Below are 27,639 nucleotides of genomic sequence, written 5' to 3' on the forward strand. Positions count from 1 at the left end.
GCTTTATAAGCTTAGTGGGCAAATGCCAAGGCAGGAGGTTGATTAGCAAGAAGCCGTTGATTTTTAAAAAAATCGAATTATGTAGTTAAAAGGGAAAGTGGAAGTTGGTAGAAATGAAGAAGTGACATTCCCAAACTGACTGCCTCTAGTCGGAAGAAGACCTAGTTATTGGTGGGCTGATAAAGACCAGGGAGGTCTCAGTTCCAGAGACCCGTCATGTTCACTGGGGGAGGGGCTTCACGTGATGGTGGTATGAGCAGAAGCTCAAGGGGGTCCCACCAGCCAGGCAAGGATGTGCCAGAGAGAGTACTCTCAGCAGGCGTTTTGCTTTAGGAAGGTCTGGTTGCAAGACACCCCGTGTACCTCCATTCCTTGTAGTCTTGGGAAAATGGATGCTGAGGCATAGGACAGATCCCCAGTGTCCATAGGGCACAAGATCAGAAAGGAGCCAAACACCAAGACTGACAAGATGAATCTCGAACAGCAGGCTATGGGCTACTTAAGTACCAGATGACTGGGTTCTGAGCCTGGGGTGTAGCTAAATCTGCAGTAGAAGCTGATTGGCTATAGCTGCCTATTGGCTATAGGCATTTGAGACTCTTGGAGATAGAGAATTATGTAGGAGAATACAGCTCTCCTTTCTTGGCAATTCAGGTAATAATAATAATCCTAGAAATAATGGTAGCAGGGACAGCAGCAGCATCTCATATCACTTATAATGTGCCAGGCTCTCCTTCTAAGCATAAATTTAATCTTTAGGAAAACCTCATGAAGTAAGTAATATTATTACCCCCATTTTAGAGATGAGAAATCTAGAGTCACAGAACATTTAAGTAATTGGGCCTGCATTACACTCTTAGCACATGTTGGAGTCAGGATTCAAACCCAAGCATCTGCTCTGTGGTCCCTGTCTTCCTACTGCATCTATTACATTGGATAATCTCTTAACTTTTTTCAGTTCAGTCGCTCAGTCATGTCTGACTCTTTGTGACCCTATAGACAGCAGCACACCAGGTTTCCTTGCCCATCACCAACTCATCAACTTAACCTTTTCACTCATCTCTAAATGGAAAGAACAATAGACACCTCATCAGAATGTAAGGATGATTAAATACCTGTGGGAGTACACGTAAACCAGAAATTATGGTCCCTATGTTCATTATTTGTGATTGCAACAATTCCCAGGCTGCCTTCAAATACAACCCTTCTGCCTGCTTCTTTTAATAATTGAAAATGAGCTAGAGGTAGGAGGCATTATCTCTGTAGCCATGTTTTATTGCTTAAGCTGGATAGGGCACACAGGTATTCATTACATTGTTCTTTTGCTTTTGCCTACCTTAAATATAGGCTAAAAAATAAAATGAGTGTGTGTCTGGTGAGCCGAGAGAGTGGACATCAGAATAAGTAACTCCAGAGTGGTCTTAAGATAAACTTTGTTGACTTGGACAATATGGCTTTTGGACCATTGCAGCTTTCTAGACAGGACTTCCCTGGTGGCCTAGCGGTAAAGAGGTAAAGAGTCCTCCTGAAATGCAGGGGATGTGGGTTTGATCCCTGCATCGGGAAGATCCCCTGGAGGAGGGCATAGCAACCCACTCCAGTATTCTTGCCTGGAGAATCCCATGGATGGAGGAGCCTGGGGGGTTACACTCCATAGGGTCACACAGAGTTGGACACGACTAAAGTGACTTAGCATGCACAGCTTTCTGGACACTGTCTGGACACATATGAAATGAGAGCAAATGTTCCAGGAAGGGAAATTTCTATATTGAAAAAAGGGAAGCCAGAAGGAAAGGGCAGAAATGTAGCAAGAAAATTAACCAGAGTACCATGTGTTAGAAAAAATAAGAAAGGAGGCTGGGGGAAGCAGCATGGGACTAACCCTGTCAACGACAATAAAGAGGCTGAGAAGGGTGATGAAACTCTGTGCTGATCTTCCAAGGGGCAGCTTCAGAACTTGTTCATAATTAATGTGCTGCCTCATTCTACAAAAGATCTGAGACACTTGTCTACAACATACATATTCAATTGTTTTTTAGTGAAGGATGGATACCAAGAAAATTTGGGACCAAGCATAAAGTCTGAGCAAACTCCAGGAGCTAGTGAAGGACAGAGAAGCCTGGCATGCTACAGTCCACGAGGTCGCAGAGTCAGACACAACTTAGTGACTGAACAACAACAAAACGTGAGAGCCGCAGAGTTTGACTTAGTGTCGTATTGTGATTTGTAATAAGAAATATTTATTTGGTCTTTGTCTCCATTTCTGGAACAGAGCTCCTAAAACCTTTGGAATTTCCTAAGTGCTCTTTTGTTATGTTAATGAGGTGAATTGGACTGCATGGAAGGATAGGATTCATTGGTTGATTAGAAAATCAACAACGTGATTAGAATGTTGAAAGTTTTAGCCCTACTCACCTGACCTCTGGAAGGAGAGAGGGGCTGGAGGTGGTATCAATCACCAATGGCCAATGATTTAATCAATTATGCTTCTGTAATGAAGTCTCTGTAAAAACGCAAAGGGCAGGTTTGGAGAGCTTCCAGGTTGGTGAATTGTGTTGATGCTCTGAGAGTGGTGTGCTCAGAGAGGGCATGGAAACTCTGTGCCCCTTCCCATGTACTTTGCCCTGTGGATCTCTTCCATCTGGCTGTTCCCGAGTAGCAGACTTTTATAATAAATCAGTAACCTAGTAAGTAAAATGCTTCTCTGAGTTCTGTGAGCCACTCTAGCAAATTGATTGAACCCAGCGAGGGAGGTCGGCCTTCCCAGGTGGCACTGATGGTAAGAACCTGCCTGCCAATCCAGGAGATGCAAGAGACTCAGGTTCAATCCCTGGGTTGGGAAGATCCCCTGGATGAGGGCATGGCAAACCCACTCCACTATTCTTGCCCTGAGAATCCCAGAAGAACCTGGCGGGCTATGGTGCATAGGGTCATAAAGAGTTGGACACGACTGAAGGAACTTAGCACGCATGCAACGAGGGGGTTGATGAAACCTCCAACCTATAACTCATCAGTTGGAAGCAGAGGTAACAACCTGGACTCGTGATTGGCATCAGGGTTGGGGGCAGTTTTGTCGGACTGAGCCCTTAACCTGGGGAATCTGCTGCTACCACTCGGTAGATAGTGTCAAAACTCAGTGGAATCGTAGGACAGACCACTGGTATTCCAGAATGGCTTGGTGATGTGGGAAAAACCCACACCCTGGAATTGGGAGCAGAACTATACTTAGCTTCCCAGAAGTCTGGGCAAAAAGTCAAATCTGAAAGGTACAGAGCTCAGATATCAGAAGGAGGCCACAGTCCAGTTCCTTAGGAGAAGAATGGTTTTTTTTTTTCCCCTCTGCTAGCTTTAGTCTTTGATACCTTGGTATACTTGGAAGTAGAAAAGGGCTACTTTAAATTGGCTTTAAAGATGGGATAAACATCTCATAGTTAATATTTATAACAGAGCTTTGTTGCACTGCTCCTTAAAAAGTGAAAGCAAAAATCATTAAAAACAAGTTTATTTTATTGTACACTTAACAAAATTGGATTTGCAGATGCAACTACCAGTCTGCTGGTTGAATGAACATAGTAAAGCAAGGGCTGACCTTTTTGGTGGAATTTTCCCAACAAAAGTATATGGTAGAATGGAATACCTTTCTCAAATTCATGTTTGACTTTTGCAGCATGATCATAAAAGTGTTTTTTTTTTTTTGCAAAAACTCTTTGAGGACTTTATCAATTTTCTAGAGAGCCTCTCTTATTCCTTTGATATTCAAACCGATCTTTTCAAAGTCTTCATGGTATCATCGTGCTGGCTGTTTTCCTCTCTTCAGCTGTTAACTGCTCTAACGCTCCCCAATACGCATTCCTCAAACCCTTTGCACATGAAGCAGCAGTTCCTCAACCTTGATCTCGTAGACTTTATGAAATCCTGCCTCCTTTCTCTGTAATATTTGCAATTATACTTTGCAATCACTTTCCATTGTGTTCCTAGGGTATTGATCCTCTGTCAACCAGGGAAAGGTTGAACAACAAAGATGTTGATAGAAGAGGAAGGGATGGACCCTTGTGTGAATGTGGGATGAATATTAAAGAGAGAGGACTAACATTATAAGTGGAGATTTTTGCTTCTCAAGGTAAACTCGTAACTGCAGGAGTTCCCATAATGAATACTTAAATGAAGGAAAATCCTGTTTTAAAGTACTTCTCACATGCCCCTTACAAAGAGCAGCACAAAGTTAATGAAGCAGTAAACTGTTCAGGTGTGCCGCAATATTGGTGGCACATTCTACATGGCTGTTTCTTATAACCCCTTCTGAAAAAATTTGGGAAAGAACATCCGAACCCAGCTCAGTGGAGGTGATTCTGTGAGTGTGAGGGGCTGACTTGATCTGACCCAACACGTGCTTTGCCTACCTTCATTATCTGTTGCAGTGTATCCAGGGACCCCAGACTTATCAGTTTGAAAACAACAAACATTTATTATCTCATGATTTCTGTGGATCAGAAATCCAGGAGCAGCTTAGCTGTGGGTGAGCCAGGGTTGCAGTTATCTGAAGATCGCCTGGGTCTGGGGGAGGGCGTCTGTTTCTGAGCTCACTCATGTATATGTTGGCAGGAAGCTTCAGTTCCTTGTTAGTGGATCTTACTGCAAGATTTCTTATGACATGGAGAGATACAAGAGAGCAAGACAGAGAAAATGATCAAGACAGAAGCCACTGTGTCTTTATAACCTGATCTTGGACGTGACGTGCCATCATTTCTGCAGTATTCTATCAAACACCCAGGTACAATGTGGGAGGTGACTGTGCAAGGGTGTGTGGTTGTAACTGGGGGAAATCTGGGCAACAGGTTACAATGTGGTCCCTTGGCTCATTGATTTTGAGGGAAAATCAGCTTTAACATAACAGAGGACTAAGAAGGGACAAGAGGTTGAGAAGAGGGGAAAGGAGGGAACAGCTAGAAATAACTTATGGAGTCAGGGGTGTGATGCTGTGGCATGGCTGCCCAGTACAGTCACACTGGGTGTGCATTGCACAAGTTTAGGAGGTTCTATTGACATAGATCATCCAGAGCGCTGAATGGAGGTGAGCACAGCCTCTTTCCTGCAGAAGTTTGACATGGAAAGGGCTTCACTGTGTGATGTCTTCATTGTGCAGAAATGACCCAAATGTGTCTGGAAGCTAGGTTCGTGGAAACGCATTCTGCGTGTCCCCTTCATGGGCCATAGCCTCGTCATGGCGAAGGGGCTTGCATAACTCAGTGAAGCTATGAAGTGACAGTCCCATCACTTCATGGCAAATAAAAGGGGGAAAAGTGGAAGCAGTGACAGATTTTATTTTCTTGAGCTCTCAAATCACTGTGGACAGTGACTGCAGCCATGAAGTGAAAAGATGCTTGCTCCTTGGAAGGAGAGCTATGACAAACCTAGACAGCATGTTAAAAAGCAGAGACATCACTTTGCCAACAAAAGTCTGTATAGTCAAAAATATGGTTTTTCCAGTAGTCGTGTACAGATGTGCGAGTTGGACCCTAAAGAAGGTTGAATGCCGAAGAATGGATGCTTTCAAACTGTGGTGCTGGAGAAGACTCTTGAGAGCCCCTTGGACAGCAAGGAGATCAAACCAGTCAATCCTAAAGGGAATCAACCCTGAATATTCATTGGAAGGACTGATACTGAAGCTCCAACACTGTGGCCATGTGATGTGAAGAGCTGACTCATTAGAAAAAAGACCCTGATGCTGGGAAAGACTGAAGACAAAGGAGAAGGGGGTAGCAGAAGATGAGATGGCTAGATAGCATCACTGATTCAATGGACGCGAATCTGAGCAAACTCCAGGAGACAGCAAAGGACAGGGAAGCCTGGTGTGCTGCAGTTTCATGGGGTTGCAAAGAGTTGGACGTGACTTGGTGACTGAACAACAAAAACAAATTCTTTGTGTAGATCAGGTGGGAGGTGACTGCTCAACGGAGGGGAGTGGATGTCTCACAGGCATCTGTGAGCTCTTGGCTCTGGAATGACATTCCCTTCTGCTGAAGGAACCAGCGGAGGTGGGTATTATGTGGGTGTCACAGGAGATCCTGGCTCCGTTTAGGGGTGGCAGCGTGACTTGCTAAGCAGGAACAGGAGTGAGGCAGAACTGCTTTTTTTTTCTTAGTGTCTGCAATTCCATTTACACCTCTGTCAAAAATGAGGGTTGACAGGGACACGATGGCTTTGGAATAAGCCCCAGAGCTTCATACAAAGGAAGTCAGCAAATATCAAGTTCTATTTCTGGCATCATCAATGACTTTCTATGTTGCTCTGTGTGATGGGCTGAATTGTGTTCCCCCTCTTGAATCCATATGTTGAAGTCTCAACTCCCCAGGACCTGAGAATGTGCCTATATTTGGAGATAGTCTTTAAAGGAGTGAATAAGTTAAAATGAGGTCATTAGGGTGGGCCCAAATACATATGACTGATGTCCTTATAAGAAGAGGAGACAAAGACACAGACATGTATAGAAGCAAGACCATATGAAGGCCCAGGGAGAAGACAGTCATACATAGGCTCATGAGAGAACCTCAGAAGGAGCTAACCTTGTGGACACCATGATCCTGGACTTGCAGCCTCCAGAACTGTGAGGAAATAAGTGAATGTTGTTGAAGCCACCCTATCTGTGACACTTTGTTATGGCAACCACAGGAAACTCTGAACAAGTCTTTCTTCTCTCTGCATCCTGTTCTTGTGATGCTTAAATCAATAACTCCTTGTCACTGGTGCTTGCACATCATACATATTGCACAGATGAATGCTGCTGACCACATGGCGCTTTTGTGCAGATTAATAAAAGATACCTCTTCTTGCCAGATGCAGCCCTCCATGGGGGTGCTTGGCTTGGTGAGGGGAGTGTGGGTGAGATTTCAGTGCTCTGTCAACCCTAAGCCGGGTGTGTTTGCCCTGGGTACAACCTGCGTCTGCACATGGCAAGCCTGCCCATGCAAGAAGCTCTGGGTCCTCAGGATGCAGGGAAGGATGGAGGCTCTGGCTGCGGAAGCCAAGCATACAGCTCTTCTCAAGGGGAAAGGTTGGGATGACATTGTTTTCTTATCACTGTCCCCCCCCTCTTTTTTTTTTTACAGCAAACTCAGTGGAAAACTTCTGCAAATGATGCATTAAACTTTTAAATTTACAAGATACTTTGCAAGTCTACTGTACCTTAATAACATAACACACCAAAAGGTTGGAAAGAGCTCCTTTAAAACATTTTTATGAATTCATGGCTCTGTACTCACTGTCTCATTCTCATTCTCAACCACAGAAACTTACAAACCCAGGAATTTACATATTCATATATAAGAGAAATGCCACTTAGCTCTATATATAAATACATTTTTATATCACTTTGAGGAAATTTGTAGGCCTGGCTACCTTGTCACAGTTTATTGAATATTTGGTTAGATGAAACTGGCTCTTCCTTGACAAATTTTTTCATTCTGAGCCAAAACCTCGGGAGAGGTCATAATTCTCTTCCCCTTTACATGGTTCTCTCAAGGAAGCTCAGGAGAGCTGGAAGAGTTGAGGAAATGGGGACAAGTGGACTGAATTTGGGCCTAGCATGGCTACTGGGGTCTGGTGCATGGAGCTAAGATGCATGTACAATATCTGCAGTGCTGTCCTGGGGCTTTCTTTAGAAATAGGAGGCCACACTGCATGTGCTGGGGAAGCAGCAACCCTGGGAGCAGCCTTCCGCCAATGATGAATGTGGATTCCTCTGTAAAAATCCCCCAGTTACTTTGCTGGGGGTGTGAGGATAAATCCGAGGCACGTGTTTCACAGCATTCCCTGGAGTTTCCTCATGGGATTAAGCTGCGGTCCCCCACTGCGGGAGCTGGCTTATTAATGCAGACATTTTGGCTGCCTTCCTCTCTCTGGATCATTTCCCATTTCCATAAAGCATTCCTGGTGCCCCCAGGTAAGTTATTAGCACTTGAATCCTGTCTCAGAGTCTGCTTCTAGGGGAGCCTAAACCACATCCCCCTCCATATTATAAAAGACTCTGCTTCAGACTTTGGGTAGAGCCAGCTAATTGCTCAAAGAACTTGGCCAGAGGGGTTCCTGCTACTAGTCGCTGCCATAGCTACATGTAAGTTTCACCTCCTGAAACACATCCAGTATGTTTTGCAACAATCCTGTGGAGGAGATATTTTCATTCCACATTCTTGAGGTAGGAAGAGCAGTCAAGTCCAGGAAGTGGAGGGATGGAAAGGGAATTGGAAGCTATTGCATGCCTATTAAATTCTAGACTCTTTGCTGCTAAGTCACTTCAGTCGTGTCCGACTCTGTGCGACCCCACAGACGGCAGCCCACCAGGTTCCCCTGTCCCTGGAATTCTCCAGGCAAGAACACTGCAGTGGGTTGCCATTTCCTTCTCCAATGCATGAAAGTGAAAAGTGAAAGTGAAGTCACTCAGTCGTGTCCGACTCTTCACAACCCCACGGATTGCAGCCCACCAGGCTCCTCCGCCCATGGGATTTTCCAGGCAAGAGTACTGGAGTGGGGTGCCATTGCCTTCTCCTCTAGACTCTTTAAATACTTTTAAAAAATGTTTAGTTTCAAGTGAACAGAAAAGTCACAAAGATACAACATTCTCTTAAGTTTACTACCTCATTTTCTTCTTGCAAAGCCATGATATAGATTGATACAGAAGTATCAATGTGCGTATACGCAGTGGTTGGTACAGGTGCATATATTTCCTAGCTCTGATAAGAGGGCCTGTAAACAATGACACTTCAGTGACAGTAAGCACAGGTAATGCTCATATCTTGGTCTCTAAATACCTCTCCCCATTAAAAGGAACTAGGAGTCCTAGAAGTGGTTGATTGCAGAAGTGAGGAATGGAAAACACAAGATGAGCTTAGAACATTTGGAGGCTTGTTGAAAGCAGACAGAAGCCAACCTGATGAAGCTCCCAGTGGCTAAAGCTGGAACAATTTGAACAATGAAAAATAATGCTGGTATTTTAATTGAAATAAAAACAATAACCGTATAATATGGATATAATTATTCCCAGTTTATACATTTTAGAGGTACTGGAAAAGTAGAGATTCAAATTCAGGTTCATATAACACCAAAACTCCATTCTCCACACCTTCCCCACTGTGGCAAGGCAAACAGAATCTCTCATTGCACTCACTCCTGCTTTGAGTTGAACAACACTAACTTTCACCCAAATGAGAGTATGTTCTACTTTCTTTCTCCATCTTCCCACCTTTCCATCAAAACTTGAAGTCCTACAGACCTCACACCAACTTTCTCCCTGACTCAGTTTTGCTTTTTCTGTTAGCTTAAATCAGAGGTCACCTGGCATAAGATTACAACAACCACCCTTTTCAAAAGTCCACTGATGCTTCAGGTGCTTTAGAGCAACTCTTGCATTCCAGTCCACAACTCAGATAAAGTCTCAGGTCCTTCCTAGGGAATTCTGGGGCATGGGAGGGAGTTAAAATAAGAACAAGAGAGGGCAAAGGGGTGGGCACTTGACATTCCATTCTTAATTACCCCTCTGTGCTTTGATGCCTTCCTTGATAGCATGGGTTCCAGATTCGTCATTTGTTCACATTTCCTGGGGGGCAGAGGAGAAAGCCGAGCACTCCACACTGCTATAAAAATAATGAAGGTGATAAATGGCCTGTAACAGCAAGGAAGGGAAGAAAAGGCATTTCTTTGCCTCTTTGCCTTGGCTGTAGATAAATTGCATCTGTCGTGGCTAAGGCTGTGGAGCCTTAACTGTGATGTGGTTGGGGTGGCTGTCTGCCAGACCCTCCCTCCCTCTATAGCAAGGAAACTGACCCACTGGCTAATTTTAAAAGGAAAGAAAAAGGAAGTGGGGGAACCAGTGTGCCTATCGGTTAAAAGCTCTGACTCTCCAGGTTCTCAGGACCTTCACCTCCACGTGGGAGCAGCTTCCTTCTTGAGAGCAGAACCCACCTGTGTGCTCAAGGAGCATCTGTCCATCATTGCACTCACGGCTGACTGTTCAGATGGGTTGAATGCAGATGGGTCCAGAGGCAGAGGCATGGATGAAATGACCTCTGACAGGCTCGTTACTACTTCAAGTTTTTATAAAAGTAATTTTATTTATTTATGTAATTTATGGCTGCACTAGGTCTTCGTGGTTGCTCATGGGCTCTGGTTGCCGTGCACAGGCTTTCTCTCGCTGCCGGCAGCGAGGGCGGCTCTCCAGTTTCAGTGGGCATATGCTTCTCGTAGCAGCGGCTTCTGCTGTTGCAGAGCACAGGCTCTGGAGCCAATGGGCTCAGTAGTTGCGGCGTATGGGTTTAGTTGCCCTGCATGTGGGATCTTCTTGGACCAAGGATTGAACTCATGTCCCCTGATTGGCAGGTGGATTCTTAACCACTGGACCACCAGGGAAGTTCCTCAAGTGTGTGTGTGTGTGTGTGTGTGTGTGTGTGTGTGTTTAAACACCTTTATTGAAGTATAATTGACATACAAAAAACTACTTATATTTAATGTAACACGACTTGATAAATTTGGACATATGCGTATACCTATGATACCAAAATCACAATCAAATTAATAATCACACTCATTACCTCCAAAAGCTTCCATGTGCCCCTTTGCTTTTTTTGTGATAAGAACAGTTAACTTGAGATCTATCCTTTTTACTTTTTAAGTATACAATACCACATTGTTAGCTACGGGCTCTACATTATACAGCAGACCTCTACAAACTTCTTCATCTTCTCTAACTGAAACACTATACTCAATGAGCAACTTCCCATTTCCCCCTCCTCCCCTCCCCACTCTGTCAACCACCAATCTATTTTCTGCTTCTGTAAGTTTGGCTACTCTAAGTTCCCCATGCATGTGAAACTGGCTTATAATATTTCCTTTCTGTGATTGATTTATTCCACTTAGCATAGTGTCTGCAAGGTCCATTTATGTTATCACAGGTGGTACCATTCGCCTTTTTTTTAAGGTTAAGTACTGGAGAAGGAAATGGCAACCCACTCCAGTGTTCTTGCCTGGAGAATCCCAGGGATGGGGGAGCCTGGTGGGCTGCCGTCTATGGGGTCGCACAGAGTTGAACACAACTGAAGCAACTTAGCAGCAGCAGCAGCAGCAATATTCCACTGGATGTATCTTTTCTTTAGCTGTTTGTCTGGTGATGGACACTGGGTCATTTCCACACCTTGGCTACTGTGTAGAAAGCTGCATTGAACACAAGAGTGCAAAGAAATCATTCAAAGGAACTACAGGTACATGAAAAGGTGCTGAAGATTGGTAATCATCAGAGAAATGTAACTGAAAACCACAATGAGATATCACTCACGCTTGTTAGGATCTCTGTTATTTAAAAAATCAAAATATAACAAGTGTTGGCAAGGCTGTGGAGAAATTGGAACACTTGTACACTTTTGGTGGGCATGCAAAATGGTACAGCGGCTATGAAAAGAGTATGGAGGTTTCTTCCAACTAGAAATAGAACTACCCTATGATCCAGCAATCTCGGTTCTTAGTACATATCCCAAAGGACTGCGGTCAGAATCTTGAAGAGATGATGGTTTTTGATTTCTGGCTCCAAATCAGTCTGTGATAAAGCTCTGCTGTGTCAGATTGTAAAGGCAGTGGTCATGTCAGCTGCTTCTGCTGGTCATGATTTTAGTTAGGTCAAAACCTGGGAGTCACTCCAGCCTCCTCCCTCTTTACTATTCCCTATGTCCAACAGGATCCCTATCTGGATGCTTCTCTTTAACGACTCCTTCCTGTGCCTCTTCTTTCCTCCCAGGGCTCCCGCCTTAGGGCAGCCACCTCGTCCCTGCCCTAATCTAACGCAAGGGCTTCCTGGTGGTCCTGTGCCTCTATTCGCATCCTTCTCAATGCATCCTCTAGACTGCAGCAACAGTGAGCACACATCTCGGTACAAATCTCCAGTTAAAACCTTTCAATAGCCTCCAGTGTCATGAAGATAAAACCCACATTCTGCCGCATAGCATTCACAGTCTTGCATGATCTGGCCCCTACTTCTCTCTCCAGCCTGGTCTCTCCCTGGTTGCTTTGCAACCAGGAAACCCCCAACCCTCCTTATGAGTCCTTAAATATGACTTAGTTTTTCTCACTTACAATGAGATGCTCAAACATACTTCCATCTTCTTCTCTTGAGTCAATCCTACTTGTTGTCAGTGCCTCCGCTTCAGCATCACCTTCATTGGGAAGCCCTCCTAAAGGTAGATAAAGAAGACTTCCTCTGCCATCACATGGAAACCTCTTTGTGTTACCCATCTCGCAGTCTCACCAGACTCCTTGATAATAAGGCTTATGTTACCTTCCAGACACTGTTTTAGCACAGGAGGTGAATAGTCAAGTCTTCACACCCACCCACTGTTCAGCACTTTCATTTTACAGATGATGATGCCGAGGCACAGAACAGGTAAGCAACTTTACCAAGATTATAGGCGACAAAGCCAGGCTTGAAGCTAGCCCATGGTTTTGACCATTAGGCTGTTCCATGTGTATCAAGTGAATAGCAGAGAGTCTTCCTTTCTGGCAATTTTGCAGTTTTCCTTTGAGCAACTGGGCTGAGCCCCTGTGGCTGTAATCAGAATTTTGTGAGTTGCACCTGGACTGGGAGGACAACGGGAGGGAGGAGCCAGTTATGCCCTGAAGGCAGGCTGCCTGTTTTTGTAAATAAAGTTTTATTAGGACACAGCCACGCCCCTTCATTTACATATGGTCCCTAGCAGCTCTGGTTCTACAATGGCAGAACTTCTGAGCTGTTGTGAGAGACCTCATGGCTTGCAAACCCTAAAATATTGCTAGTACAATCTGGCTTTTTAAGAAAAGGCTGGCAGACCCCCATCAGAGAAGCCCATACAGCTATTAAGTGGCAGAGCTGGCTGGGAGACAAAAACCTTTCAGACTCCAAAGCTTGTGCTTGGACATTTCCAAGGCATGTCCCCTGCAACCAAGTGCTGGGACAGTAACACACAGAGGCAACCTGCACTGAGAGGCAAGGGCCCAGGAGGAGTGCCGGCAGCAGCATCGCACCCTCTTCATTCTCCCACTTCTCTGTGTTTTCTCCTCCCGACCTGGTCCCACTTCTCTGTGTTTTCTCCTCCCTGCCTGGTGTCTGGTCTTAGCTGAGGATGTGGTCTATAGAGCTCATGGCTTCAGCATCAGAATTTCCATCCCCTTCTCAAGTTCCTTCTGCAAGAACCAGTCTGCCGCCTTTTGCCTGATGCCAGCTCACTCCCTCTAGGCAGGTGCCAAGAATGAAAGTGCACATTTCCTCCAGCCGGCTTCCTGGTTTCCTCTCCCAGGGGCCCATCACTCCAGACTGGTCTCAGTGCCACAGATGGAGTTGGTTATAAAAGTGCATCACTAAATGCAATTGGGGAAAAATAAAACCCCCATAATGGAGAAGAGCTGTGTGTGTGTGTTTGTGTGTGTGTGTAGATGGGGTGCTGGAGGATGGGACTGAGAAGTGGGCTTTTCAGAGAGAGAGAGAGAGGACAAAGGCCCCAGGGAGGGAGGGTTTCATGGGGCTGTCAGCAGCAAGAAGGGTGATTTAAAATCAATTTCCTGGCCAAGAAGAATCACTCTTGCCAGGGTGAAATATAATGTGAAACAGGAAAGAAAGGCAAGCTCGGGCCCTGCCATGATGTGCCTCAGGCCCTCCTGCTTATGAAGCAAATGAATAACCTTCTCCACAGGCCACCAGGCCAGCTCCGTTATCAGAGCTGGGACAGATGCTAGGCATGACCAGCTCTAGTTGCCAGGCTGGGACATCAGACTCAAGAGGGACAAGTGGCCCCCGAGGGCTGCCCTGGGTCTGTATGTGAATGACTTTAGCTTCAAGCATCTTGGGTACCAGACTCATTGTGAACCTGCCCTTTGGTCTCTAGTCATGAGATGAGAATTCTTCCGGTAGAAAATGACAGAAACCCAATTTGATTTAGTCTAGAATCCAACGGGCTGTATTGACTCCAGTTATCACATGTCAGGGCAAGCAAACGGGCAGAGTCGAGTGTCAGGCACTCACACGCTCACTCACAGAAGGACAAGACTTCTGTTTCTCTCAGTGTCACCTGGATTCTCCCACGTGGGCTTTCTCCACCAGGGACCACCACAGGGACCGTTGGCCACTCTTGGACTCACAAACCCAGGTTTCAACACTGAGAGGAAAAGCCTCTATTCCCTTGGTTCTAACTTGAGAAACCCCAGAGAAGGGTTCTGACTGGCTGAGCAGAGACTCTGGGCTCAAGAAGAGGGTACGTGGGTCCGAAAAGAAAGAAGAATCTGAACACATAAACCGCGATGTGTGCCACAGTGTCTGAGCTCTTGCCTTAGTCCCTGGCTACCTCTGCTCCCAGCAACCATGTGCTGCCCTTGGAGCTTGGAGGTGTTGTCTACACCCCTTGCCTCTGTGTCTCTACTCCTCATTTTTCTCCTCTGCACCTTGCAGTCCCACTCTGGCCCTTCCACATCATGGAAAATCTCCCTTGAAGGTTATGATGAGATAATCATTAGCCAAAGTCCACGATCTTATCCCATTCTCTTGACTTCCTTGCAGGATCTATGTCGTTATTTACCACCTGCAGCTTTAGGAAGTTCTCCCATCTTGTATCTGAGAAAGTGTACTCTCCACCCACCTTCTGACTGCTCCCTTTCAGTTCTTTCTACACTTCTTCATAAGGCAATCCCATAATGAGGAGTTTTCTCCAAGAACTGCTCTTTTATTTTCTTCATCTCATCAGTCGCCTTTGATAATTTCAATTAGTCTCAGAGGAACATTAAAACAAGCCTAGTGAATAGAGAAAGGAAGGTGATATTCCTGTAGACCCCTGGAGGAGGGCTTGGCAACCCACTCCAGCATTCTTGCCTGGAGAATCCTGAGTGGAGGAGCCTGGCGGGCTACAGTCCATAGGGTCACAAAGAGTCAGACATGACTGAGCCACCGAGCATGCGTGCATGGAAATATTTAACCTTCACGGAAGAAACACATTAGGACTCAAGAGGACTCTTCAAGGGAGCTGCCCATTTCATCGCTGGATGGGAGAGCAAGCCAGAGCAAGCCCAGAAGGGACAGGTTGACTGATTTCATCTCTGAGCACCCAGGGCTAGCCCAGGTTTTTGCACTGGGCTTAGGACTTCCCTGGTGGCTCAGACAATAAAGCGTCTGCCTACAGTGTGGGAGATCTGGGTTCAGTCCCTGGGTTGGGAAGATCTCCTGGAGAAGGAAATGGCAACCCACTCCAGAATTCTTGCCTGGAAAACCCCATGGATGGAGGAACCTGGTAGGCTGCAGTCCATGGGATCGCAAAGAGTTGGACACGACTGAGCGACTTCACTTTCATTCTTTCTTAGGACCTTAAGTAGATGAGTGGGAGGTTCTGTGTGAGGGGGATCTCCCCATCCTGCAGACATGAGAGAGGAGACTGGGCAGCCATGAATCAGGACACACTGTCAGGGTGTTAGGCTGGAGTCAGGGAGTTTGACTGTCTGATACTTAGAGGTCCTTCTGATTTCTAAATCACTGTGGCTCTTGGGCTCAGAAATAAGATTTTGAAAGAGGCTTGGGGCCTCTCATGCCAAGGGGTAAAGTCAGTGAGTCATTCTTCCTCCTCTAGGTCACCTGGGTTCATTCTATGGCCCTGGAGAGGTGCAAGTGCTTCCTCCCTTCCTCCAGCAAACCTGAGGGGGCCTTCCTTCTCTGTTTATTCCCGTGTTCAAGCAGTGCTTCTTCAGGACCTGCTCTAGGGCAGGCACTGTTCTAGTGTAGAGACAGGTGGATATACTGCTATGACTACTGCTAGCAACAAAAGTATTAGTGGCTCAGTCGTGTCCGATTCTTTGCGACCCCACGGACTGTAGCCCACCAGGCTCCTCTATCTGTAGAATTCTCCAGGCAAGAATACTGGAGTGGATAGCCATTCCCTTCTCCAGGGGATCTTCCCAACCCAGGGATCAAACCCAGGTCTCCTGCATTGCAGGAAGATTCTTTATAGTCTGAGTCATTTGGGACGTCCAACAACAACACTTAATAGTGCCTATGACATGCCAAGAACATCAAGTCTAAACAAATCAAACAAGGTCTCTGCCCTTATGGAGCTTAAACTCTAGCAGAGGAGACAGGCAGCAGCAGCAAGTCAAGACATTGTTATAAGGATAAAGGCTGTGATGAGAATAATATTGGGTAATGGGAGGAGCTGGATTGGGGGTTAGGGGATACAGAAGGTGAGTCATTAGGAATTGTATCCAGGGAAGTCACCCCCTGCCTGGAGATGGTCTCTGCCTCTTCAACCCCCACTCCCAGCCTGACAGCTGCTCTTCTCACCTCCAGCCGCTGGAGGAACTCATCCTGCTTTAGGAAGGGGCCAGACTCCCCATGGAGGACAATAAATAGGAAATTAGTGGAAAACATCTGTACACACAGAAAACGCACAAAGACATTATATCCAGAGAGCAAGATGGTTTTTATTTGACTTTTTTTTTTTTGGTACCAGAGGAGGTTTACCTAGGTCTGTGTATATTGGTTGGGGGAGGAGACTGGGGAAACCACTGCAAGCTCATCCTAGTTCTTCCCAATTTGTTACCCTTCCCACTCACCTACTGAGGGTCTCTTCTGAGCTCAGAGGGACTGTCTTTGGAGGAGAATCATACACAGGGCAATGGGTGCAGAGGGGATGTGGGAGATGGCACCCGGAGAATTACTAGCATCATCTTTCCACATTTAAAATTCGAGTTTATGGGCTTTGTCTCTTTAGCCCGCGGTTTTTTCGTTGTGGAGCTTACATTTTTATTGGTGGGAATAAAAGTCAGTGGCAGCTGATGTGGCCCTCTGGAGTTGGAGGCAATAACCATTGTGAGCAATGCAGCCTGGAAAATAATCATAATAATAAGCAGCAAAAGGGGAGACATCTCTTTGAAGGTGGTTGATGAATGGCTATAGACTCACTAACACCCCTCCACCCTCCTCACCACCATCGCCAACACCCAGCTTCCTGCAACCCTGCAAGAATCTAAATAGAAAATGCAGCACATGGAGAGAGGGGCACAAAGGAAGGAAGCTGAGGACGTTTGTCCCAGGGGTCTCATACCTGGAAGGTTAAAGGCTGCTGGGATGAGCAGGAGTCCCTGGAACAGGGAGGGAAGGGAGATGAGGTTTTCGGAGCCATCTGAAGCATAGTCGGGTGAGTGGTTTACATGTAAACCACATGTAAAGCGTCTAATATGGAGCCTGGAACATATAGCCTGTTAATAAATAATAGTTCCACATCCACCCATCCCAAGGCTAAAGATGGAAACAGTGATGCTTTTTTAAGAGAGGAAGGAGAAATCTAAGGAGAAGGCCTGGGGTTAGATCTGGCCACTTGAACATGCCAACTGAAAAGAATTTGAAAGTGCCACCAGAGGCTAAGGGGGTCCCTCCTTTCAAACATCTTCTCCTCCAATAGATTTTGGGCTTTCTCTGTCAGTGTCCCTTTTGTTCGCCTTGGTATATTCTTTCTCCTGTGTTCTACATCCTCTGCCCTGCTATATGTGGGGCCTTATTCCCTATGATATGACCGACCATGCCATTTCTTTCTTTCAAGGTGAGAGGACCTAAATGTTTTTTTTAAGGCTGGTGCCATGTGCCAGATACTGTGTAAGTTGTATTGCATCATTATTTTTTTCTAATCCATACAACCACCCTGGGAAGCAGGCATTGAGGTTTTCGTCTTACAGAGGAGAGAACTTGAGTTCTGGAAGGTCGAATGATTTTGTTGTGAGTCAGGGAGCAAGGGGTCTGGAATCCAGGTGGTCAGACCCCAGAGCCCATGCTCTTTTTATAATATTAGGCTGCCTCCAAAGAGGGTAGAGAGGCCTGAGCTCAAATGGGCGTTCAATTAATAGGCAAGCTAGCTCATCTGTCCCAGTAAGATTCTGGGCACCCTTCCCACCAAGCGCCCAGACTCAGAGCCCATTGTTGGGAAAACTCTGTAGAGAGTGTTTGGTGGACTCTGCCCATCTGTCTCCTATGTTGATTCTGCTTGAATGTTTGCAAAGATGGGGAACTCACTCCTCAAGGTGGGCAGCATGCTGTAGCATGATGCTTCTCAAAGTATGGAACATGCAACTTTGTATGGCAGCTTCAGCATCACCTAGGGATCTGTTAGATATGCAAATTCTCAGGCACCACCCCAGAATCAGAGACTTTGGGGGTGGGCCCAACAACCATGCCTTCTGAGGGATTCTGATGATACTCAAGTTTGAAGCCCACTAGCTTAGTGGACTTGAGATCAGAGAGATCTGGGCTACCACCTTGGTGACTTTGGGCAAGGTAGCTGGGAGGACTTTGTCTTAATCACTCACATTCCTGAGTACTGTGGTAGACTGAATAATGCCCCCTTCATCATCAAGGATGTCCAGTTGCCAATCCGCAGAATCTGTGAATATGCTACCTTATTACAGCAAAAGGGATTTGGTAGATGTGAATAATTTAAGGATCTTGAGTGCGGAGATTATTTGGGTGGGCACAATCTACTCATGAAAATCTTTATAATAAGCAGGCAGGAGCATCCAAGAGAGAAAAGGTTATGTAACAACAGAAATAGAAACTGGAGTGATGAGGCATGAGGCAAGAAATGCAAGCAGCTTCTAGAAACTGGTGAGGAAGGCATGGATTGGTCCCTGGAGCCTCCAGGGTGAAGAAGTACAGGCAACACCTTAATCTTAGCCTTGTAAGACTTGTTTCATACTTCAGACCTCTGGAACAGTGAAAGAGAATAAATTTCTGTTGTTTTAAACCACTAAGTGTGACCATTTGTTACAGAAGCGATGGGAAACTAAATATCAGCTCTTGCTAGATGCCAGGCTCTGTTCAAAGTGCCTTACCTGTAGAAAGTTATCCATTATTTCTTATCGCTTATTTAATCCTTATAACAGCCCTATTCTGAGTGCACTGTTATTAAGTCCTTTTTACAAACGAGAACACGTAGGCACAGAGAGGTTAAATCACTTGACCAAGATCATACAGCGAGTGAGGGGCAGAGCCTGGGTTTGCTGTCTGGCTCTAAGCTTTATCTCACATGGCTGGACTCACTCTTTATCCTAGGAGGATTGCCTTTGCACATTTCACCTCTCTGCCCCTTCTGTGTTCTCAGCAAAGCATTGATGCTTCCTTTTTCCTGTTTTAGTCTATCAGCAAAGCTCTGCCTGTTGCTGGGGCCAAATGGTCCAAGCCAAAGCCTTTCACTTTCTGTGCTCCATTCTAATCATCTCCTCCCTGACCTGGAGGGAACTTAGTTTTGCGGCCTTTCCCAGAGGTGGGGGCTCAGGCCCCAGTGGTCCCGGCTGAGTCCGTCCTGCCTGTAGAAGGAACTCCACTCTGCCTGGATGCCGGGCCTCCTAGCAGGCAAAGCACAGAGGACAGCCTCAGGGGGGTTCCTGAAGCTGTGCCTAACCAGAATGCCCTTCCTGGCCAGGTGCCAGGGCTCTCTCTGAGGTTCCCATCCATCCCACAGTGAGAACTACCTTCTGGCTCTTGCTGCAATGTATACACGTGTGGGCTGCATTTCATTCATGCCAGAATCTGACACATGGGCAGAATTTTTATAGCTAGCATATGGCTGGGAACCCTCAGATAACATGCTCAGTGGAGACCCATTTTGAACCAAGATTTCGATTGAAAACATAAGTCACCAAAAGAACTGAGGACTGGGATAGGCAAAGAAGAGCCCTCAGTCTCCAAATGTAGGATTTCCAGCGCACGTGTGTCTAAGTGTGTGTGGTGCATACTTGACCACATGTGTTGGAACATGTCTGTGTGACCACAGGTGAATTGTATGACTACTTGTGTATTTTGAGGTGGGTGAACTCTGAGGCTTATTGTGAACCTCTGAGTAGGCAATTGGTTTTGTGAGTGTGTGCATGGGTGTGTTTGAGTGTGTGATGAGGATGCTTTCATGAGTGCAGGTGAGTGTATATCATGTGTGACTAGTGGGGTAGAGTAAAAATACATGCTTCTGGGAGTAAGAGCACATGTGTGTGCAGTGAAAGGGTTTATGGGACTGTGCATGCCCAGGTGTGAGCTTATGTGTGTGTGCAGTGGTGGGAGTGAGCAGGGGAGTGCTCTGCATCTCCGTGCTTCTGTATCTCAGTGAATGCTCCTGGTTACACAGACTCAAGGTTGTCTCTCCAGCTCCTGTTTACAGAGCCTGGTGTTTTACGACCAAGCCTCCCGGGCACAATTTCAATGATGCCCAAACAACAAGGCCTTTCAGCAAAAGATCCTGACAGATGGGCCACAAGTTTCTTAAATCCCAGCCCCAAGGTTGTGCAACTGAATTTCGGCCCTTAACTTGACCAGAGTGCTCTCAGAAGCCCTCCCCTAGGGCTCTCATCCTGGGAAGCCGCTGTGCACAGCACATCTAGGAAGGATGCCCATCTCACATCTCAGCTGGGGCTCTCAGCGAACAAGGCAGCACGGTCTGTGTAGATTCCTTCTGAATCTGGTCACCAGAGGCTGAGCCTGGGGTCCTGTCCCTCCATCACCACTCTCTTGCCCTGTAACTTTTTGCAATGTACTAAAGCATTACTCCTTGGAAGGAAAGTTATGACCAACCTAGGTAGCATATTCAAAAGCAAAGACATGACTTTGCCAACAAAGGTCCATCTAGTCAAGGCTATGGTTTTTCCAGTGGTCATGTATGGATGTGAGAGTTGGACTGTGAAGAAAGCTGAGCACTGAAGAATTGATGCTTTTGAACTGTGGTGTTGGAGAAGACTCTTGAGAGTCCCTTGGACTGCAAGGAGATCCAACCAGTCCATCCTAAAGGAGATCAGTCCTGGGTGTTCATTGGAAGGACTGATGCTGAGGCTGAAACTCCAATCCTTTGGCCACCTCATGTGAAGAGTTGACTCATTGGAAAAGACTCTGATGCTGGGAGGGATTGGGGGCAGGAGGAGAAGGGGACAACAGAGGACGAGATGGCTGGATGGCATCACCGACTTGATGGACATGAGTTTGAGTGAACTCCGGGAGTTGGTGATGGACAGGGAGGCCTGGCATGCTGCAATTCATGGGGTCGCAAAGAGTCAGACACGACTGAGCGACTGAACTGAAAGCATTTTAGTATGTTGCAAACAGGCTGGGCACGGCAAACAGACCAAGTGTTTTCTAAAGAGGGGCATTTTCTCCATTCTATAGATCCGATAGAGCATCGGAGATCAAATCTGAGGAGACTTTGAGAAATCCCAGACGGAAAGTCTGGAGAAGAGGAAAATGATGAAATGAGATGCATGGTATGTGCGCACAGGAGCAGCTGGGCAGCAATTGTTCCTCAAGCTGCAGTTGTAGCTTATAAAGTGCTCTTATACACATCATCAAATTTTAGTCTCACAATAATCCTTCGAAGCAGCATTGTTCACTTTTTTTATTTTTCTTTTTTTGAATTATTTTTTGGCTGTGTTGCATGGCATGGAGGATCTTAGTTCCCTGACCAGGGATCAAACCTGTGCCCTCTGCATTGGAAGTGCAGAGTCTTAACTGGGCCGGCAGGGAAGTCCCTATTCACATTTTATGGGTGACAAATCTGAGACTCAGAGAGGTTAAGTGACTTGTTCAAGGCCACACAGCTTTGAACTACTGGAGCAGGATGTCAATCTGGAGGAATAAGGCTCTGATTTGCATTAGGCAGGTGAAGTTGGAGGACGGTCTCAGCCTTAGGTAGTTTGTAAAGGTCGTTAGTAACCGGCACTGCAGTGTTCCTCCTCCACAGACACATCCACAGTCAAACCCTGGTCTTTCCTTCTATCGTGTGTTTTCCTTGGTAATCTCTCCTTAGCCATGGTGCTTTTGACTCCAACTGAGGGCAAACAAATCAAGACAAAATGTCAAGTCAGGAGTTATTGATGGAATGGCTGCTGTGGGCCTGCTCTGTGCCAGGTATTGCAGTGTGATATAAAAGAAACAAAAATGTAGCCTTTGTTTATGATCTGCTGCAGGAGGCAAGTCTCAAACACCTGTCACTTTCTTGCTGGGTGACAGTGGGTAAGTCATTTGTTCATTTACTCACTCTCTGACAGGACCATCTGTTACTTTGGCTCTCCAGCGGCTACCTTTCCTTCATATCTACACCCCAGATTTCCTTGAAAACTCAGTCGTCCCTCTCCATATGGCACTCTCTGTGGTGCTTTATCCCCCGACACTTTAGATAGAGGGTTTGACTCACACCTGGCTAATTGTACTGTGTTCACTGGCCATAGGGACTGGCCTAGGGATGGTCATGTGACCCATGCAGAGCCAATGAGATATAAGGAGGCTTGGATGGAACTCTCAGAAGGGGGTACTGGATTTATGACTGGTGAACCATGAGGGAGTGGGAATCTGGGGCTGCGTGAGCAGTTTGCCTCCAGATGGATCCTGAGAAAAGAGTCAATGCGTGGGGAAGACCAGAGTCAGGCTGGAGACAGAGCTCAAGTTCTGGCATTGTGGAGCCTCTGAAACCAGCTATACTGAACCTGAGCTGGCATATTCATTAGAATGCAGACTAAGCTGCTATAATAAAGAGGCTGACATGTGCAATGGTGTCAACAAAATACATTCCCTTCTCAGGTCATAGCTGAGAGATAAGTGACCCAGGGATGACAGGATGGCTCTGCCATCCTCAATTCCTGGATTCTCTCCCTAGGCCCAAGGCAGCTGCTCCAGTATTTGTCTTCTCCCTGGTTGGAAAGGGAAAAGGGGCAGGGGAACGTTTAAAAATGTTTCAGTTCAGTTCAGTCGCTCAGTCATGTCCGATTCTTTGCAACCCCATGGACTGCAGCACGCCAGGCTTCCCTGTCTATCATCAACTCTCAGAGCTTGCTCAAACTCATGTCCATTGAGTCGGTGATGCCATCCAACCATCTCATCTTCTATCATCCCTTCTCATCCTGTCTTCAATTTACACCCAATACAATTAACCTGCTTTAAGTGTACAAATCTAAGATGACAGATGTACACTGTTATGTAACCACCATTACAATCAAGATATAGAATATTTCCATTCTTTACAGTCAATCCCATTCCCCAACCCCAGTCCTGAGTAACAACAACCTATTCTCTGTCCCATGGATGGAGGAGCCTGGCAGGCTAAGGTCCATGGGGTTGCAAAAAAGTCAGACATGACTTAGCGACTAAACAAAAACATTCTTTATAATTTTGCGTTTTCCAAAATTTCATATAAATGGAATCACCTGATACATATTCTTTTTGTTTGGCTTCTTTGATTTAGCATAACGCTTTTGAGACTCAGACATATTATTGCATGTATCATTCATCGTTTGTCTCTTTTTATTGCTGAGCAATAGTCCATTGTAAACATCTACTGTAAGTTATTTTTCCTTTTACCAGTTGATAATCATCTGGGCCATTTACAGTTTCTGTCTGTCATTAACAAAGCTTCTGTGAACACTTGAGTAGAAGTCTGTGGTCCATAGTTTGAATATTCATTGTTAATTTGAGAAGAAGGTGTATGTAGCTGTTCGAGTATTCTATAAACATCAACTAAGTAAAATTGTTGATGATGAGGTTTAAATCTTTATGCTTTTTATGTGGTCTTATTCTTTCAATGACTCAGGTTGGTGAGCTGAAATCTCTGACTGTAACTATGGATTTGTTTTTTTTCTCCTTTCAGTTTTATCTGTTTGCATCATGTATTTTGGAGCAAAAATGCAACAAATTGTTGCATGAACATTCAATATTATATTGTATTAATGAATTGGTCCCTTTGTTACTATGAATTGTCACCTTTTGTCCCTGGAGTATTCATTGCTTTGAATTAGTTTTATCTTCTATTAATATAGCCACCCAAGATTTCTACTGATTAGTTTTCAAGTCTAATTTTTTCCATCTTTAATTTCCAACCTATCTTTGTCTTTACAATTAAAGTGAGTTTGTCTTAGGTAGCATATTATTGGGTCTTTTCTATTTAAGCTGACAATCTCTGCTTAGGCCATTTAAATTTAATATAATTGTCAATATAGTTGGATTTAAACCTGCCATTTTGCTATTTGCTTTCTATATATCCCATCTATTTTTTGCTCTCCATTATTCTTTTCCTGCTTGCTTTTAGATAAAATATTTTTTATAATTCTATTTTATTTCTAATTTTGACTTATTAGTATATGTCTGTGTTTTATTTTGTTTTACTGATTGCTTCAAGAGTGTATATATTTACCTATCACAAGTGAACAAGAACTAAAGAGCCTCTTGATGAAAGCAAAAGAAGAGAATCAAAAAGCTGGCTTAAAGCTCAACATTCAGAAAACTAAGCTCATGACATCTGGTCCCATCACTTCATGACAGATAGATGGGGAAACAGTGGAAATAGTGGCAGACTTTATCTTTTTGGGCTCCAAAATCACTGCAGATGGTGACTGCAGCCATGAAATTAAAAGACACTTGCTCCTTGGAAGAAAAGTTATGACCAACCTAGACAGCAGATTAAAAAGCAGAGATATTACTTTGCCAACAAAGGTCCATCTAGTCAAAGCTATGGTTTTTCCAGTAGTCATGTGTTGATGTGAGAGTTGGACTATAAAGAAAGCTGAGTGCTGAAAAATTGATGCTTTTGAACTGTGGTATTGGAGAAGACTCTTGAGAGTCCCTTGGACAGCAAGGAGATCCAGCCAGCCCTTCCTAAAGGAAATCAGTCCTGAATATTCATTGGAAGGATTGATGCTGAAGCTGAAACTCCAATACTTTGGCCACCTGATGCGAATAGCTGACTCATTTGACAAGACCCTGATGCTGGGAAAGATTGAATGCAGGAGGAGAAGGGGACGATAGAGGATGAGATGGTTGGATGGCCTCACCGACTCAATGGACGTGAGTTTGAATAAACTCTGGGAGTTGGTGATGGACAGGGAGGCCTGGCGTGCTGCAGTCCATGGGGTTGCAAAGAGTCATACGTGACTGAGTGACTGAACTGAACTGATCACAAGCTAATTTACGATATTATGTCACTTCACGTATAGTATAAGAACTCTTGGCTTTTGTGCCACAGCCGTTATATATTCTATGTGTGCTATGAACCAGAAATTCATTTTTATTTTTTGCTTTAAACAGTTATCTTTTAAAGTAACTAAAAAGTAAAAATAATAAGTATTAAATAATAAAATAAATATTTTATATTTAGCTGTATATTTTCCATCTCTGGGCTCTCCATTCCTTTGTGTCGATCCAGATTTACTTCTGTTACTTTCCTTCTGTCTGAAGCACTTTCTTTAGTATTTTTTTGTAGTGCTCATATGTTGATGAATTTTTATACTGTGTTTGCCTGAAAAGGCTTCCCTGATGGCTCAGTGATAAAGAATCTGCCTGCAATGCAGGAGATGCAGGTTCGATCCATGGGTCAGGAAGATCCCCTGGAGAAGGAAACAGGAACCTACTCCAGTATTGCCTGAGAAATCTCATGGAAAGAGGAGACCGGTGGGCTACAGTCCATGGGGTCACAAAAGAGGTGGGTGTGACTTAGTGACTAAACAATATTGACATGCCTGAAAAAATATTTGTTTTACCTTCATTTTTGGAAGCTGTTTTCACTGGGTACAGTGACATATTGATTCAGTATGTTAAATATGTTCCGCTGTCTTGCCGCTTGTATCTTTCTATTGAGAAGCTGGTTGTTACTCTTATCTTTGGTCCTATACACATAGTATCTTTTTTCCTCCTGTAGCTGAGTTTAAGATTTTCTCTTTCTCATGTAAGTAATTTGATTATTATGTATTTGGGTACTATTTTATTTTAAAAATTTTTTTATTATTATTATTATTTTTTACTTTACAATATTGTATTGGTTTTGCCATACATCAACATGCATCCGCCATGAATCGCCAGTACATGTTCGATGCAGGATACAGGAAGCTTGGGGCTGGTGCACTGGGATGACCCAGAGGGATGGTATGGGGAGGGAAGTGGGAGGGGGGTTCAGGATGGGGAACGCGTGTATTTTGGAACTATTTTCTTCATAATTGTTGGTGTTCACTAACCTTCTTTATCTATAGAATTTTTTTGTCAAATTGAAAAAAAAAGACTATTATTTCCTTATGTATTTTTTGTCCCTCCTCATTTTTTTTTTTTTAACTGAGTCTAGAATGTTAGGCTGTTTGCTGTTGGCTACTCACCTAAGGGTTTTTTTAGTCTTTTTTTTCTTTCTTTGCTTCTTTTGAGGTAGTTTTTTTTACTGGTATCTTCAAGTACACTGATTTTTTTTTTTCTTTTGCAGTCTCATTTGCTTTTAATCCTATTTATTTTATTTTTTAATTTCAAATCCTAAATTTTTCATCTGTGGAAGTTCTGTTTGAATCTCTTTTATATCTTCTATTTCTCCTTTTGTGTGCATTTTTCCCTTTACATCTCTGAGCACATGCTATTATAAGCTTTATAATTTATAATAATTGTTTTGAGTTATACTTATTTGTTATTTACATGCCTGGTAATTCTTGACTGGATTCTGGATGTTGGCTATACTACTCTTGAGTGCTAGATTTTGCTATTTTCCTTTAAAAGCTTTTAGATTTTTTCTGATGCAAATTTAAGTTATTGAGGACCTGTTTGATTTTTTTGAGGTCTGCCTTTAAGCTTTATTGTTGAAAGTCCAGAATAGCTTTACTCTAGGACTAATTCAATCTCACAGTGAAGACCTGAAACTTCTGAGGATGCTATCCATGGTTTTTCCTCTCTGGCTTTTGGAAATGTAAACTATTCCCAAGCCTGTGTGAGTTCTGACCATTTGTTGGCCTGTTGATTACTAGTGGTTCTTTTCCTAGTCTTGATTAGTCTTAATCCATAGATTCCCAGATTAGTGTTCAAACCCAAACTGAAAAGAACCCTTTTACCAATGTCTGGAGCTCTGAGTGAAGCTTGCTTCTTTTTGGATGTTGTTGTTGTTTAGTCGCTAAGTTGTGCCTGACTCTTTTGTGAGTCATGGACTGCAGCCTGCCAAGCGCCCCTGTCCTTGGGATTTCTCAGGTAAGAATACTGGAATGGGCTGTCATTTCCTTCTTTAGGGAGTCTTCTTGACCCCAGGATAGAACCTGTGTCTTCTGCATTGCAGGCAGATTCTTTACTGTTGAGCCACCAAGGAAACCCAACCTCCTTTCTGGTACTCTGCCTTAAAAGTTTTGGCTGATTCAGCTTTCCCAATCTCTGTTCTATCTTCTCAGCTCAGCAGGACCACTGGGCTCATTTTGATTCTTCCTCCCTGTGCTATATCCTAGCAAATGCTTCCAGGCAGTAAGTAAATGCCACCATTATGCTAACCTTGCTTATCTCCCTTCTCTCAGAGATCACAATTTTGTGGTGTCTGTTGTCAAATGTCTTATAAAAATCGTCTTATGTATTTTGTCTGTTTTTCTAGCTGTTGATGGTGAGAAGGCAATTTTTATACAAAAGAAGCATAAGTACTCCAGGGAAAAAACTTTCATGGGCAGAACTCAGAAGCTGCCTATCTCACTTCTGTTAACATTTGATTGTCAGAACTTAGTCACACAATAACATCTAGTTAGAGAGTTGAGCATATGTCCAGCTAAAATTATGATGGAGGAAGGGGAAACTGTATGTTGTTATTATTCTTGGTCTTTTTCAATTATGTGCATTACTTTGAGTTTTCATCCCTTGTAATT

At 44.5% G+C, this 27,639-nt stretch overlaps 2 long non-coding RNA genes across 2 annotated transcripts; one reads left to right on the forward strand and one right to left on the reverse strand.

The window, feature by feature from the left end:
• Positions 1 to 2,841: 2,841 nt before the first annotated feature.
• On the forward strand, positions 2,842 to 7,184 carry LOC129656319 (uncharacterized). Its single transcript, XR_008716323.1, has 4 exons — positions 2,842 to 3,026; positions 3,979 to 4,120; positions 4,603 to 4,771; positions 7,107 to 7,184. It is a non-coding gene; the product is annotated as an uncharacterized LOC129656319 (long non-coding RNA).
• A 3,836-nt stretch (positions 7,185 to 11,020) lies between these two features.
• Positions 11,021 to 26,988, reverse strand: LOC129656320 (uncharacterized). The gene is made up of 4 exons (XR_008716324.1): positions 26,854 to 26,988; positions 17,088 to 17,124; positions 12,112 to 12,209; positions 11,021 to 11,199 (listed from the first exon to the last, which is right to left on the reverse strand). It is a non-coding gene; the product is annotated as an uncharacterized LOC129656320 (long non-coding RNA).
• Positions 26,989 to 27,639: the final 651 nt, after the last annotated feature.

The sequence above is a fragment of the Bubalus kerabau genome, chromosome 6, assembly GCF_029407905.1.
Source record: "Bubalus kerabau isolate K-KA32 ecotype Philippines breed swamp buffalo chromosome 6, PCC_UOA_SB_1v2, whole genome shotgun sequence".
Classification (NCBI taxonomy): domain Eukaryota; kingdom Metazoa; phylum Chordata; class Mammalia; order Artiodactyla; family Bovidae; genus Bubalus; species Bubalus kerabau.